This window comes from Dermacentor albipictus, chromosome 2, assembly GCF_038994185.2.
Source record: "Dermacentor albipictus isolate Rhodes 1998 colony chromosome 2, USDA_Dalb.pri_finalv2, whole genome shotgun sequence".
NCBI lineage: Eukaryota > Metazoa > Arthropoda > Arachnida > Ixodida > Ixodidae > Dermacentor > Dermacentor albipictus.
Window position 1 is genome coordinate 116,243,092 of NC_091822.1, and position 16,590 is coordinate 116,259,681.

At 44.3% G+C, this 16,590-nt stretch overlaps 1 long non-coding RNA gene across 1 annotated transcript; it reads left to right on the forward strand.

Moving 5' to 3' along the window:
* Positions 1 to 1,738: 1,738 nt before the first annotated feature.
* Positions 1,739 to 5,532, forward strand: LOC135917845 (uncharacterized). Its single transcript, XR_010569431.2, has 3 exons — positions 1,739 to 2,113; positions 3,080 to 3,207; positions 5,218 to 5,532. It is a non-coding gene; the product is annotated as an uncharacterized lncRNA (long non-coding RNA).
* The last annotated feature ends 11,058 nt before the right edge of the window (positions 5,533 to 16,590 follow it).

Here is a 16,590-nt window from a genome sequence, read left to right on the forward strand (position 1 = left end):
GAAAAACTGCAGTAGCAGAGCGAAAACACGAGAGCAACTTGCGCAATTCTGCACTAATATTTCGGTGCCCTTAATAGCCCAACAAAAAGTGGTGAAATGGAAGAAGCTGTTTAGATACATTTCTGAACAAACAGGGACGTGCTGTTAGACGAGCCTCTGCTGTACAATGGCATCAACGTACAATTTCCATGGTGAATCCATAAAGAAGACTTATAGAGGCGAGATCACGTTGGAAGTTCTCAAACCCGAATTTCCACGTACCTTGCCTAATTCATTCAGAGGTTTACTAAGCTACTGATCTGCTTTCTAAGTGCATCCTCAAATACAGTTTGTAAGGCTGAGCCTATGTATTAAGGGCTGGTGTCGTCAAAGCTGTAATTTCTTATCCAGAGCATACGCACTTGCAAACGCAGTCTTCAGTCTCCTCATGAATGTTTACGCGTCGCTGTCGCACGACCAAGATGTGAGCGTCTTTATCGCTGAAACTACGCTGCGACCTCGCAAAGTTGCTTCGTTCGGATGCAGCAAATAATCTAATCGCACCAGCAGAAGGGCGCCGATCGTCTCGCTCACGGTCCCGATTTGTGTACTGTACCCTCAGTGATGCAGCACAGACTGCGCCCCCCACCCCAAAATAAAATGCTCGGCACGAAACGTAGTAGCAACTACCCGCCTCACCGCTCTAGTTAGAGACCACAACGAAGCGGCAGCAAACAGGCGGCCATGCGAGCAAGCAAACTTGTCAGAATAAACGTTCAATTTGCGCGGCCGCCCCATGCCCAATGAAAAGCGACCGGAAGTGACGGCCGACGCTGTATCATCACTACGGCGTGCGGCAGGACGGGAAGGCGGAAGCTGCGCCATCATGCTCGGTTTCGCGTGCGTTCGCGTCGCGCGCTGTGCGAAATAATTTTAAACGTGTGATTAGTTTCGCGCGCGGGGTAGAAAAAGATGTGGCCCTTGCTTTGTGTATTACTCGTGCCCCACTTCAAAGCAAAGCGTTCGTACGCACTGGAAGATGGATCCACGAAGGCTGAAACGAGAAGTTGTAACGTGCCCGGTCGGTAGTACTGGCATGACGGACATTTTCAGGCAAGTGCCCGTTTATTTGGTATTTGTTTTGTTCGCTTTAGAAATATCTCACTGTGATCTCGTAGCATAATTCATAATTCGCTAATGTAAGAGCAACAGCAGCTGCACTCCTACTAGGGCAAGTGAACTACCTCGATCGCGTCCCGTTTGACTAATGTTTGTCAAATCTACATCGGGCGTGGCGCGCCTGCATAGTTACGCTTTGTTTCTCAGCGCTTGAGCGTTCATTGATGTGATTCTCTTGTGCGTTCCGCGCGGCTGCTTGTAATACGGTCGTTCGCACTTCAGTTAAATGTGGTCGACCACTTTTGCGTCGCGTAGAAAAAGGACTGGCTTAGCCACCTTTCGAAGGAACCGGCGCGGTATTCGTTCTCCCTGATGCGGTCGCGTGCTGCTGTTGCTGCTTGCCGGACGCCTTCAGCATTTTTTCGGCTCGCTTTGTCTGCGCGTGTGCGCGTGCTCGCGCTCGGCTCGATTTGTGTGTGCGTGCGTGCGAGTGTGCGCTCAGCTCAGCTCGCTTTGTGTGTGTGTGCGTGCGTGCGCTCGGCTCAGCTCGCTCTGTGTGTGTGTGCGTGCGTGCGCTCGGCTCGCTGTGTGTGCGTGTGCGCGCGTGCGTGCGCGCGCGCGTGCAGTACATGCCGGTTTGTATGGGCCGGCGTGTTCGCGCGTGTCTAGTGCGTACGTGTTTTGTGAGTGTGTTGTCTGTGGGTCGCTGTGTGTGCGTGCACGTGTTAGCGTGTCTGCCTGCATGCATGTATGTGTACTTGTTTGTGTGCATCAATGTGCGCGTGCGCGCTTTTGTGTCTGCGCTTTGTGAGTGCGTATACTTGTGTGTGCGTGTGAGTGCGTTTTGTGTGCGTGCGTATGTATTGCATGAGGCCGGTAGTTTTACTCGCAATAAAACTCTTCCGATTTGGTGCAGCGAGTGTTCCCGCCTGAAAACCGAGTTTGGTTTCAAGCCACTCTGGACAACTGCTCTATGAGGCGCCGTTTCTCGGGAGCACCAGTGGGAACGCGCCAGGTATACGCTTCGTCCTTTTTCCTCCCATGCCCTGATGAATCGATATCCTTGATTGTTATGGTGAAAGGAACATTACATCCAGATCATAAATAAATGATTAAGAAATCTGGTAGTGTGTTTCGCCATTACACTAGTTCCGATCTTAAAGACGTGGATTTCTCATTAGCCCACATTTCTTTTTGATGCAGACAACCGCTGAAATTGTTAGCGGCAGGTTATTCGAGATGTTCTACGTATATAGCAATTGTCTTCAGGAGCTTGAATGAATTTTGAAAATTTGAAGTGTTGTGCGTTAGAGGTATCATACACAAGCTTTAGGTCTCCGGGTAGTTTGCATGCCTTTCGAGAGCTGTCACCTATAGCCCTATTGAAATTCGTAACTACAGTTTGGAGCACTGGGGAAGCTAGAAGGCTTGTCCTGGCTCTAGAGAAAGTGTTTAATCTGGAGGTGTAGGTTGAGGAGTTTGGGGTTGGTAACACAAAGTATTTTTTATGCCTTAGCAGTAGGAGTGACACAGGATAAAAAAAATGTATGTGTGTCAAGCGTAGGAAGCTGCTCATGTGGTAGAGGCATGTGTGTGCGTGTATGTGTGCGCGCCCATGCATGCGTGCGTGTGTGTGAATTCGCTCCTCAAAAGGGAGTATGTGTGTAAGTGAGCTACTTCATTGCTGGTCTGTTTGCCAAGAATTGGCAAGAAAACACAATAATCAATTTAACTTGAAATAATAAACTTCAAAGCATACTGACGACAGCAGCATATGAGCATACAAGCATGCAGCTGTGTGACAATCTTAATGCATGACTGCAACATCTGGAAGGAGGCTTGCTTCTTCTTCAGTAAGCAGCACAAAGTCCATATTCTTGGCTTTTCTTGTGCAAACCAAAACGAGGCTCATTGCCAATGATCTTGTCTTTTGCTCTAATAGCATTTGTTTATCTTGTACTTAGAGCGTCGTTTCTCGCAGGTCGTGCAGATGGCAGGAGCAATTTCATAATGCCCAGCCTTGGCGCCCCCCATCAAGAGCAAGCCACTTGCGTTCGCCTTCAGACAGATGGTTAATGTCTTCTTGAAAGCGGTTGAGAAGACAACATTGTAAGTAGATATAGTTGTGTAGTGTAATATAATAAGTCAAGTTATAATTTAAAATTCAGGCTCCTTGGCCGCCTAAGCTTGATATGATGTGCAGTTGTCTGTGGTTGTAAATATTGCCGATGTTACAGTGCATACTGCAGGTATGACTGCTGATCCAAAGTATACATTTGCATTTTCTTGATGGTCTTTCATAATGAGGATTTTCTTTGTGCAAGAATATTCACAGAATGCCGGGGCATTGTAGCATCATATTCTTTATTGTGCATTCATTGCTAATTTCGTATGACCTTCCTGCTACCAATTTATTTGCAGGAAAGGAATATTTGTTTACTCTCTGCAATGAGCTTGTTATTTGCTCATTGCATTACACTCTTCTACCTTTAATTTATTCCCATATAATTATCAATACCTTAAAAGTTCAGCTGTTTCTATTTTGAATACAATATCAAAATGTACCGGATTGAAAACTAGACTGCAAGGGATTTGAAGAAATTACAAGAAACCAGGACCTCTCGGGAGCGTAAAAAAAACGTTTCCGCAGGTAGTGTGCCTAATTGTACTGAGCTAGCTGCTCATGAAAATTGCAAGCATATTTCATTTCACACAGTTTTGCAGGATATAGCAGGCCTATCATAGTCTCTAAGCACAACCTTACCTCATTTGCATCATGAAAATGTCTCATGCTTAATTTGGGACAAGTTTTGAAAAATGAATGTTTCATAATTTTGAAACTACACAAAGTATTGGTTGAGGCTAGACAGTTTTCAAACAACTTGGCCATGTTGAACCTAGCCATTACAGGACGGAAAAAAAAATATGCACAGGAGCACTCATTCAATGAAATGCGATGCTTGTGGTCATTTTCCACATGGCAAAATGTACTTTTAAGCGAGAGAGGGCAGGTAGCCAATATACAACCATTGTGACTCATGCGGGTAGTAGCAACACAGGATGAGAAATGGTTGTGTCTCTGAGGTTCATTGAATATGTGAAAACTTATATACAGTACTCCCCCCCCCCCCTCCCTATGAGGGGTAACCGTGCAATATGTTTTGGGCAAGAAAGATGATTGCTCTAGGAGACAAGAAATTTCAGCCTCTAGTTGAGAGGCTACAGAAAGAAGGACCATGTAAATAGTCACAGATTAACATAAACTGCGTTGGAGGGGCATCACAATTTAGAGCTTGAAGTGGGAGCATGAGGAAGGATCATAAGTTTAAATAAGGGAATACTACTTGTCAGTGCATTGTGAAGCTAACCCATTGAAAGAAAAATAGTTGACAATGCATGCGAAATTCTTACTAAATTAGTAAATAAGAAATACACGATAAATTTTAGGATGCAGAAAGTGTGTAATAAACTGCATTGGAGAGTTGGATATTGTTGGGCTGGATGCATGTGTTGCAGGGCAAATGAGAATGCCAGTGGGGATTCCCTCATTTTCATTTTGTGTGCACTCTCTGGAAAACAGTACTCTTTGTCTCCTAGTGTAATAATGCTGTGTAAAAGCAGTCATATTTTAATGCCTTGTGCATTTCACTCTTAATGTGCCATATCCCGTAAGCTTCTCACCTGCAGTACTTATAAAGTGTAATGCAGATATATTGCAGATTTCATAATGTCAATTTTGTATTAAGGTCACATACACACTCTTGGACAAATGTCTGTGTTGAGAGATGTCATTGGTAGTCTTTAAATTTTATTCACTCTTATTTTCTATGGTGAAAAGGCTACTGTAAATTTATATGTTTTTGCTGCTGTATGTGCCTTGTGTTCACAATGACATAGTGGTTTAGCATTCACAGTAACATGCAATTCCTTAATTTGCAAAATAGAAACTTCTACCTTTCACTTGTCTTGCCCAGTTACCTGAGCGGTGCATTCTGCCCAGTCACATTAATTAAGTTTGTTACTTTGAGGAGCTTGTTGCTTTATCAAATTTTCCGCAAAGTACATGTGTAATTGCACGGACTGAATTCTCATGATTCTCTTCTTATTTTGCTAATGCAGGATGCAAGATTCCAGCAATGCCATGCGCTGCGTTGGTCAAGATGCTCAGAGAATGGAGTCCCTGCACCTCGTGGTTAACCGTGAACATTTCTTTTTCTTTTGGAAAGCTAAAGGTCATTTGCTGCATCACTAGCATTTTTGCAGCTCGGATGTGTACTATATTTTTCTAATTTTGAATCAATATTGGCTGTTCAGTATAAAAAATGACGTACAGCGTGAAGGACGACTGCGAGAGACACACTCCACTGACTTGCAACAATATTTTATTGCGTTGCCACATTGTGTGTGTATACACAGGAGGAGTCATGCGTAGAAGATGAAAGCCAGTCACAAGGGGTCTTCTAACAGCAAGTCATTGTAAAAAGAACATGGTCACTTGAAAAAAAAACATCACAATTTCTATCTGTTTAGATACAAAATTTCACTAGGGGTCAGCGTGATAGAGGGGGCACTAACGCACAAACTACCCAGTTTTCTGGTGAAATCAGCTTCGATAATTTACCGGGTGAGCTGTGTCTTGCTAGAACTTCCGTATCTTCAAAGAGGGGCATGCAACCGCAGTCCCGGCAATGAATGCCCAAGTGGCCTTGAACAGTGTTATTGACGTTGTTATAGTGCTCTCTTAAACGATCATTTAGGCGCCTGCCTGTCTGTCCAATATATTTACTGCCTCAAAATGGGAATTTGGGAAACCACATTCGTTGCACACATCGCAAAACGTTTTCTGTGCCCGGCAGAGCAACAACTCTGACGCGATTTAGGTGCGTTTACACGCTTACAGAGCCTTGCCAGCTTTTCCTGGGCTGAGAAAAGGACTGTGATTCCTGCAGCTTCCCCAATCTTATTTAGCCTATGGGAGACATCATGGACATAAAATAGCACTGCAAACCTGTCTTTCAACCGGCTGGTTCCTTGACCGAGCGTGCTCATCATGTTTTGTGCACTTCAGAAGCTGTTCCGCTATGGCTGAAATTAAGGCCAAAGGGTAGCCAACCCAAGAAAGGCAATCAACCTGTGCAGCAACACTATGTTGCATCTCGTGTGAGCAAGATTTATTGAGGCTGTTAAGGAGGCAAAGCTTTACAATATCTCATTTGACTTTGTTGGACAAACAGGCAGGCGCCAAAACAATCATTTAGGAGAGCACGATAACAACGTCCATAACACTGTTCAAGCCACTTCGGCATCCATTGCTGGGACTGCGGCTGCGTGCCCCTCTTTGAAGGTACGGAAGCTTTGCGAGACACAGGTCATCCGGGTAACTATAGAAGCAGATTCCACTAGAAAAGCGGTTAGTGTGTGCGTTAGTGACCCCTCTATCATGCTGACCCCTAGTGTAGTCTTGTATCTCAACAGATGGAAATTCTAATGTTTATTTTTTTCAAAGGACGATGTTCTTAGTACAGTCACTTGCTGTTAGACACCCCTTGTGACTCATATTCTGCGCATGCCCGCTTTTGTACATATACCCATGATGTGGCAACGTAATAAAATATTGTTGGAAGTCAGCGCAGTCTGTCATCTCTCGCAGTTATTGTCATTCAAGCTGTACGTAATTTTATCTCATTATTTGCAAACTATCCCAAGAAACTACCCTTGTTCAGTATAATTATGATGTTTGATACGACCATTTGCTGGCAAATGTTAACAGTGTGATATTTAACTTGAACTTTTGCATGACTGCCTATGCCTGTGTTCTTTTAGTAACCAGAGTATGGCTAATTTATTAAACCATATTTGCTAATGTGCATGCTCACATGCTACAGCACGCCTTAATCTTGAATTACTGCATCCAAGTGCAAATAATTTAGAAATTTACTATGTATTTTAAAACACGGTCCACATTTTGTGCTCAGCAAAATCGTTTAATCAACAGTGGTTTGTTTTTATCAGGTCTCCTACTGCACTTTGCACCCAGGCACTAGTAGATGTGGAATATGCACTCTTGATTTATAGTAAGAAAAGAACCTATTTTCAAACTACATATTGTATATGTACCAGTGCCTTCGAGTTACAAAACAAAAATTTATAGAAACTGGTATTGTAGTTAGAAAAACCGCTACACAGCACCTTTAGCCCAGAGAACTCTCGTTTCACAAAAGAGGACAAACTATGTAGGCACTAAAAAATTCTACGTATTTTTGTGCTCAAGTAATCTTGTTGGAAATAGAAAATTAGCAATAAGGCTCCTGGCTTAAACCTCACATAAAGCATGTCTATGCTTGGAAAGTATTGTTTCAGTCTGAAAAATGTTGGCCAGTTCTGCGTTACATCGACTTTCCAAACTTTTCCTAATGCTTTGCGATTACATTAGTGTACAAAATAACAGGTGTCTTTCTTGTGCGTTTGCTCTGCATTTCAATTGCTTCCCTAATTCACCTTTGCAATATGCCTTTTTTTAAAGCATCAAAACTTGAATTTTCGTTCACTGGAGCCTAATACTAAAAATTTATTACTTTATGTGGCCCAAAACACGGCGAATCAACCCAGGCTATTTCAGTGCCGCTATACATAGTTTCTTCTCTAATAACAGATTTGATCAATACATATATTTAGATACCTTTGTGGGAAATGTACATGTTCTTGTACTTACCGATGTGTTTGGTGATTGTGCATGTTTATATTTCATGTGATATATGTATATGTTGTACTCTGTATTGCAGCATGCAATAAATATATTTGCATTTTCTTGAAAATGCAGCATATATATTACCAGTCTGTGTTGCATGTTATTTGGATATGGAAATCATGATAACCTTGGTGTTGATATACATGCTCAAAAGTGTCAAGTTTGCTAGCTTGTATTTGTGCAGCGAAGACAGGTTTTGCAATATACACCATGAATTACTAATATGTAATGTGATCCACACTTATAGGTGTTGTGTATGCCCATCGAAGCTTTAAGGCCGGCTGTTCGACGGTGCGTTTGGTAGCCGAACTTGAACCTTCTGGCACACGCATTAGTTGTGCGTGGATCGCTGTACATAGTAGTAATTGAAGGCGTGTACTGCCGAACCTGCCTTCCATACACGCTAGAGATAAAAGGATGTACACCCTTCCAACACCCACACAGATGGGTGTTAATTTGGACGAGCACCGTTACACCCTAAATTTATTTTGCTGGACACCCTTCCTCTAGGGTGCTATAATGGCACCCCAACTGTAGGGTGTAGGCAACAGCACCCTTAGGGTGTTCGTCTGGCGACAAACTGATTTACACCCTTAAGGGTGTTAAAATGTTTAGTGTGTAAACTTGTCTACTTTTCGAAACGTTTGCTCCCGCTTTCACCTTGTTCTCTTTTTGCTCATAAACATTTATTCGTTTCATTTGTGCAGACATTTGCACACTGCTCGCTTAGCTATTACTGAGGATCACACCCGCGGGAGCTGTCAAAGCAATGCTGGCTGCTTACTCGAGCAGCAACGAAACTCTGCATTCAGATGTAATTGTAACAGAGACATTCATTGTCGACCTCATTTTGAAAGCTTCCTTTCAAATACTAAGCGTAAAGCCGAAGATAAAGGGTCGGTTGGCAACAGCACATGCCCCTTTGGCTAATCTGTCGCTTATTTCCCGCGGACACGTTGAATGCAGCTCCATGAGCCAAGACTGAGCATTTGTGCTCTCCATAAAGCCACTTGATTGCACAAGTCAGTTTTCAACGAATCAAAGCTTTCATTTATGTCATTTTTTGCTCACTAGTACAAAGGAAAGGCGACACTAAGTGAGGCCTCGTAATCTCTCCCGTAACCAATGCAAAGCTCCAATTACAATGTCAGGATTTAGAAAGTGCAGTGCGTAGGGTAGCAGGGACACACACGGTGATTTGGGAAACCGCAAGCCTTTTCTAGCAGGCGAACACGAAAGTAGGTGCCATTGTTTAGTAATTACGTTCAACCATCTACAATAACGTAAGCTCTTTGAGTCGCGCTGTCAAAGGCCAAATATTTTCTTTTATGGGGAGGCCATGAATTTCGCAGTTGTGTTATCAACGTTATGCATTTACTCTGCCATACGAATCCGTTCGTCAGGATGTTCTATTGTAGCACATGGATTAGCGTGATTTAAACCAGCAGGGCACAACCATAATCAAACAGGCATTTTTATCGTTATACGTTGATGGAAATGTTGCTAGAAGATTCAAGTGTTGCGAGGCAAGCCTGCAGCGCGCTTTAGGAATTCTGTTGACGAAGGAAATAGTGCCACATAGCAGCAAAAGTAACAACACTCTTTCTCGCGTAAAAAAAGAAAGTTGAACAATGTGAACACCAGTTTCTAAACTTCTAGCTTTCGTTGCAAACAATCTTCATAAAGCACAATGGTTGCATTCTAAGTCAGCTTTGCAAGATATATATATAAAGGTTTTATTGAAATAGGAAGGTTACCCAAAGAACCTGCAGAAGAATCGACATTTGGGCAAGTTGATACTAGTTGAACGTCTTGACGGGGGCAGCGCAACACGACAAAGGCAGTTTAGCCAAAAGTACTTTCGGTTTTTTATGCCCTCCATGGACGGATGTGGTAAAGGGATAAAACTAGAAAGACAGCGTAAGATGAGAAAGGGAGAAAGACAGACGAGCACGAAGTAAGCGCGTTCACTGTAGAGCGGTAGTTATCGCTGCTCTTAAAATCTATCATAAAAGCTCGTGGACCTCGGTAATCGGAAGAGTGCAAAGAAGTTCGTCTGCGCATAGTGCCGGTAGCAGTACAAGCGTAGAACCTTTTTGTTCAGATATTGGACGACTTCATGACCGCCCATGCATGGCCTATAAAGAGGGATTGTGGGGTTAGTTTCGTAAACTCCATAGACTTGCAGCGTTTGCGGCAAAGCGCTACGAAACAAGAGAGCACTGACGTCTTCCTATTTGCATGCTGCAACCAGTTGCCCCTTAACATGACCGTTACTCAACGGGAGTTGCCATTTCGGCAGATATGCAATGTGTCCATATTGTCAGTATCCTAGAGCATAAGTGGATTAGCGGATCCCACCAACCAATCAGTATTTTTCAAGTCGAGGTATCCCATCAGGCGGAATGTTCAGCCCAACTCTTTTTAATCTCGTTCTAGTGCGACTCACCGAAACGCTACCACCGACAGTAAGGCCTCACTCTACGTGGATTATTTGTGCATGTGGACGTCCGCGGTGACACGGCTAGAAATGGGCGCAAGAATGCCGAAAGCAGGAACCCTGATTCTCCCTACAACATCTAGCAATATCCCCTGAAAATGTGTATTTCACGGAGGCACATTTACACGTGGCAGTTGCACGCAAACCGATGCCTTACAACGTGGTGTGCATCGAGGGCCAGTCAGCTGCATATAAGAAAACTCTCAGGTTCTTATTCGTCATTGTGGATCGTGGTCACATCTGGAGTTCCCGTGTTTCTTTTTTGAAGACAAAACTCAGCCGTATTGAGAATATGTACAAATGTGTGGGTGTAACATTGTGGGGAACAGCCGCGCGCAGCCGTGCGCTGACGGAAAGACACTTTCTGCGAAAGTCTCCTCTAAAAAGAAAATTAAATGACGCGGTTTTACGTGCGAAAACAACTTTCTGGTCATGAGGCACTCCGCAGTTATGAGGCCGGTGAAAATTTCGACCACCCGGGATTATTTAACGTGTTTTCGCATTTCGCCCCCAATAAGTTATCTGTGCTTGGAATACTGTGGGCGTAGACCAGTTGGTGATTCGTGATTTGGGAAGTTACCGCGAGGGACACACAAGACGAAGAAAGGGACAACACAAAGTTGTATTGACAACTGATGGCTTAATGAAACGAACACCGAGCTTGTAGATATTGTAGAGGCAGTGGCTACGCGACGCTCCAAGGGTGTTGATTGTGTTAGCTCACTGCCGGTTGCTGTTTCTCAGAACGTACTTTTGTTTCTTTCCATGCGATACACACGTGTTCGGTACCTCAGTAGTCTTAAGCGTTTACTTTATTATTTGTATCGCACCCATGTGGAAAGGCGCTCTGTGTTTTATTGGTTTTTCGTTGGTTGCTTCTCGGGTGCACAGGTGTGTCTGATCTATACAAGCTCAGCATTCGTTTAATTAAATCATCAGTTGTCAGTACCGTTTTGTGTGGTCTCTTCGTCTCGTACATATTTACGAGGACCGTTCCGCCAATCAACAGGCCTTCGAAAGCAGGCATTGCTCCATCGGCCGCCGTCTCCTTGCTGATTAAATTCTCCAACATTATCACGTTCACATCACCAGAACTTACCGTTCTTGAAGGTGCGACCGATTATGTGCTGCAGCAGCCACCATAGCTGTGAACCACATTTAGCCATTCCAAGGCAGCACTTCAAACTGTGCAGTTAATCCTATGTGATGAGTTAGACGAGCAGCTAGGGCACAAAATAAGGTTCGCTCATCGCCAAGCACTTGAGACAGGAAACGACGTTCTGTTTCAATGGTTGCCGAGCTACTGCAGAATTGTCCACAACGACAACGCAGATGAACCAGCGCGCTTGGCCCATCAATAACCCCAGCTGGTGGCTATACCACTCACGAGAACGGATGCTGCGTGGCCACTACAGTCAATTGCTGACCACTACCCGCTTCTAAGCTGGAATGTACAGGCTTTGGCCAACCCACGCTTGTATTCTCTCGAACTCAATTTGTGACTTTATCTGACACCCGGACTTTCCCGCCGCAAAATAACGATATTGTGTTGCATGTGGTTGGGAATTCGCATTTACAAATGTCTATCTATTCTAAATAAGAATGGTTGATCTTTGAGCCGCCTAATTTGGGCAGTTGGGATAATAGAGCAGCATGTTCACAGGAGGTATTCAAAGACCTGGAGGGGGAAGAATTGGGGATAAAAGTTGATGAAGAATACCTCTATCATAGACGAGCTGTATGTATCATAGAGGAGCCGTATGTAAAAATACTGAAATATATTTATAGCGGCTCCACAGCCACCGTAGTCCTCCATAAAGAAAGCAACAAAATCCCTATAAAGAAAGGCGTCAGGCAGGGAGATAAGATCTCTCCAATCTTATTGACAGAGTGTTTACAGGAGGTATTCAGAAACCTGGATTGGGAAGAATTGGGCATAAGAGTTAATGGAGAATACCTTAGTAACTTGCGATTCGCTGATGATATTGCCTTGCTTAGTAACTCAGGAGACCAATTGCAATGCATGCTCACTGACCTGGAGAGGCAAAGCAGAAGGGTGGGTCTGAAAATTAATCTGCAGAAAAGTAAAGTATTCTTTAATAGTCTCGGAAGAGAACAGCAGTTTATTATAGGTAGCGAGGCACTGGAAGTGGTGAGGGAATACATTTACTTAGGGCAGGTAGTGACCACGCATCCGGATCATGAGACTGAAATAACCAGAAGAATAAGAATGGGCTGGGGTGCGTTTGGCAGGCATTCTCAAATCATGAACAGCAGGTTGCCACTATCCCTCAAAAGGAAATTGTATAACTCCTGTGTTACCAGTACTCGCGTATGGGGCAGAAACCTGGAGGCTTACGAAAAGGGTTCTGCTGAAATTGAGGACTACGCAACGAGCTATGGAAAGAAGAATGATGGGTGTAACGGTAATGGAGAAGACAAGAGCAGATTGGGTGAGGCAACAAACACGGGTAAATGACATCTTAGTAATGTAATGACATGTAATGAGGAGGGAAGATAACCGATGGTCATTAAGGGTTGCGGACTGGATTCCAAGGGAAGGGAAGCGTAGCAGGGGGCGGCAGAAAGTTAGGTGGGCGGATGACATTAAGACGTTTGCAGGGACAACATGGCCACAATTAGTACATGACCGAGGTAGTTGAAGTATGGGAGAGGCCTTTGCCCTGCAGTGGGTGTAACTATGATGATGATGATGATGACGATCATGATGATGATGGAGCACCTTCTGAACCCCTTCTCATGTTCTGACACTAAACAATGTGCTATGCACAATAGACAAAGTCAATTGGAATATAGACTACTCTCAGAGGTAAACATTCTGAGGTCATAACCTACGCATCCTTGACTGAACAAGGCCACGAAAGCGGCGTTGTACTAAGCGACTTGTCCTAAACCCAGTGCTAAGCCAATGTACTGATTGAACCCCACCGCGTCGTCAGCTGCACCCGGCGGCTGACGGCTCGGTGCGGCATAGGCCAATAGCGTGAAGCGAAATTGAACGAAAAATGAACGCGCGTTTCGAACAATGACCGCCGATCGCGCCCCGGGTACAAGTGCTTTGAGTTCATGTACCAAACGCCCCGCAAAATCATTAAACAAGCCACAACATTGTCCCGGAACATCTTGCTAGCCTCGGACTACGAAACCAGGTCCCGGAGTACGAACTTCTTCCCGAGAAGACCAGGAAGTTACAGCACCCAGTAATACGTTGGTCCTGTCGGATTCAGCCAACCTACAACGAAGGTCTGCTACTACACCAGAATTTGACGCTAATCCAAGTCTCCCCAGGCCTAAGCAAACACTGCTCAATGGCCTCCTCAAAAACTGCTTCTCGTCGTCAAGGGTTAGACAATCACTGGTTGCAGGGCATTATATAGTAGAGAAATGCCCTCGACCACTCCGCGAGAGCCCTTATCGTCCTTCGACGCGAGAACCTGAAGCTATAAGAGAAGAAGTCGACAAAATGTTGCGCTACGACAGCATGCAGCTGTCGAAAAGCCCTAGACTGTATAATGTAGTCTTGAAGAAGAAAAAGGAGGCACCTCTTCGTTTCTGCGTCGACTACCATTGCCTAAACAGCATCTTGAAGAAGGACATATACCCCCTTCTGCGGATGGGCGACGCCTTGGACCGACTCTGCAATGCAGAGTATTTTTCGTCCATGGACCTCAAGACACAGTACGGGCAAATCGAAGTCGACAAAAGGATGTAGATGAGACCGCCTTTATCACGCGAGATGGCCTCTATCAATTCAAGGTCATCTCATTTGGTCTTTCCTCAGCACCTGTAACTTTCCAGCCTTTAATGGTCGTTACTTGAAATGGCAGAGTATTTTGATGACGTCGTGGTCTTTGCCCTAAACTTCGACGACAACCTTAAGCGCTTTGCAACACAGCTAGGGGCCAACAAATCATCTAAGCTGACCATGATCTGAGGCAAATGCCGCATCGCTCACGAAGAACTTTTGTTCCTGGGCCATGTCATTGGCACATCAGTCGACAAGAGGTCAGGACGCTGGTTTCTTGGCCTGTGTACCTACCATAGGCGCTTTGTCAGGAAGCCTTCTCTCATCGCCACGCCTCTGACTTAGGGCGAGGTTAATTGGGAAACGCCTCAAGTCGAGGCAATTATAAATTGAAACTACACCTCCAGTCACCACCAGTACTCGCCCACTTCGATGAAGACACCGATACCGAAATACACACCTACGTAGGTAGCGTATAACCCCGGCGCTGCTCTAGACCAGAGGAAACATATCTTGCGCTATCCTGGTCGCTATCAAAAGGTAAAAGCAATTATACGAATTCTGCAGTAATTTCTGGAAGACACGCGGGCAACAGCGAATACGCTGGAACCTTCAATGAGCCAGGTATAAAAGCCCATGCGCTTGACTCGCAGATCTATGAGATTTGGACGATCGGCCACTGAGCCAGCTGCTATCGGTGTACATTCAGTGTAGCCTGTTTTTGTGGGCGCAGGCTCACCCAGTGAAAAGTTATTTTAGTCATTCACACTTTTACTACGGTGTTCTCCATTGTCACTACCACGTGACCATGCATCCAACAGCTTAGCGGCAAAAGCGTGCAGTTATTGCTTTAAAGAATCACTTGAAGCTCCGACTAGTATGGATAATTATTACAACAATGTAACATGTTCTACATAGACTATATAAGCGGGAATATTTCGGTGTCCCTGCTTAACGCTTTCGCGAAGGACACGCAAGGTAATCTTGATTTTGTTACAGCTTCGGTGGTGCGATAGGTGATTGCTGTTCAAAACGCGCGTTCCGTTTGCGTTCAGTTTCGCCTCACGCGATTGGCCTAAACCGCACCAACGAGCATGGGAGAAACTGCATACATACATGAGGCGAAACTGAACACGCGTATCGAACAACGATCTCCGATTTCGCCCGTAACCAAGGGCGTATTATAATACAAAATGTGCTTACTTCAACAAGATATGAACTGCAAGTGACTACCTTTCGACTTTGTTTCTACGTGAGTTTTTTGCCGCTCGTCAGTGCAAATTCATGTCGGCGAATCGAATATGTTGTGACGTACAGCGTATTATACTTTCTGAAAACTATGCTGGTCTTCCTCTGGGATGTTCTCATTTTGCCTTGTTTACATATTTGTTAGAGCAGGCCTGCCTTTCATACATATTGTTCGGCCACGGGTAAACAGGCATCAGATATTATCAGTCATGCTAACATTTCATAGACATAACTTTAATAAAGTATATGATGAAATTAAAACAAAATTTGCGTGCATAGTCGGGTGAACAAATCAATGTATTTAATAGAATAAATGGCCAAAGGAACACATTAGAAGCTAAGTTGCCTGAGTACATTGCGCTTGAAAGCGAAAAAGCTTGCTGTTTGCTCCAGCGAAGAATTCGCCATAATGGTAAGTCTTGGTGTTTGTCTTCAAAGTTTTTTCACGTCACTTGTGCGCAGTTATGGACAAAAAGTTGGCAGTCACTTTAGTATACGCTAAAGAGGATGAAATCGAAAGCCTCCCACTCACGAGACACTCATTTCATTGCTTGACATTGTCACTCTAATAACAGGGATGCTTGAGCGTGTTGGCAAGACATTATAAAAACTTCAAGCGCCCAACCAGACGAAGACGGTGAAAGAAGACTGAGATACAGGAGCACTCATGTGTCTCAGTATTCTTTCACCGTCGTCGTCTGGTTGCGCGCTCGAACTTTTTTGCCCCGTCATTCTATTGCTCTGTTAGTTCATATTGTTTCCTCCTTCAGAAAGTTGTAGGTTTAAGTGCTTTAAGTAACCCTATATTAATTAACCTTTTCTTAATTAACTTCGCCTTAATGCCAAAGGCAGTGGGTTCTACTCTCGTTCATCACGATGTCTATTGGAATCCAACTTGGAGATATGGCCAGTTCGTTCATATTTTCATGTTGGGTCGGTAGTTCCAGTGCCTTAATCTATTTCGTGTTAATAAACACCAATGGTTGAGGGTTACACTCCCACTAAAGGTCGTGCGTTCGACTCTCGACCTGCACGATGTCAATTGGAATCCAACTTGGAGAAATGGCCGGTCCACCCATATTTCATTCCATTTCATTTCATTTGAAATTTCATTTGAAAGATCGCCCTAATTAACATGACAGATAGTGGGTTCGACTCCCACCAAAGGCCCAGAATTCCCCTCCTTATGAATTTTGGTGCCATAACGCCGGATGGCATAACGCCAGGCAT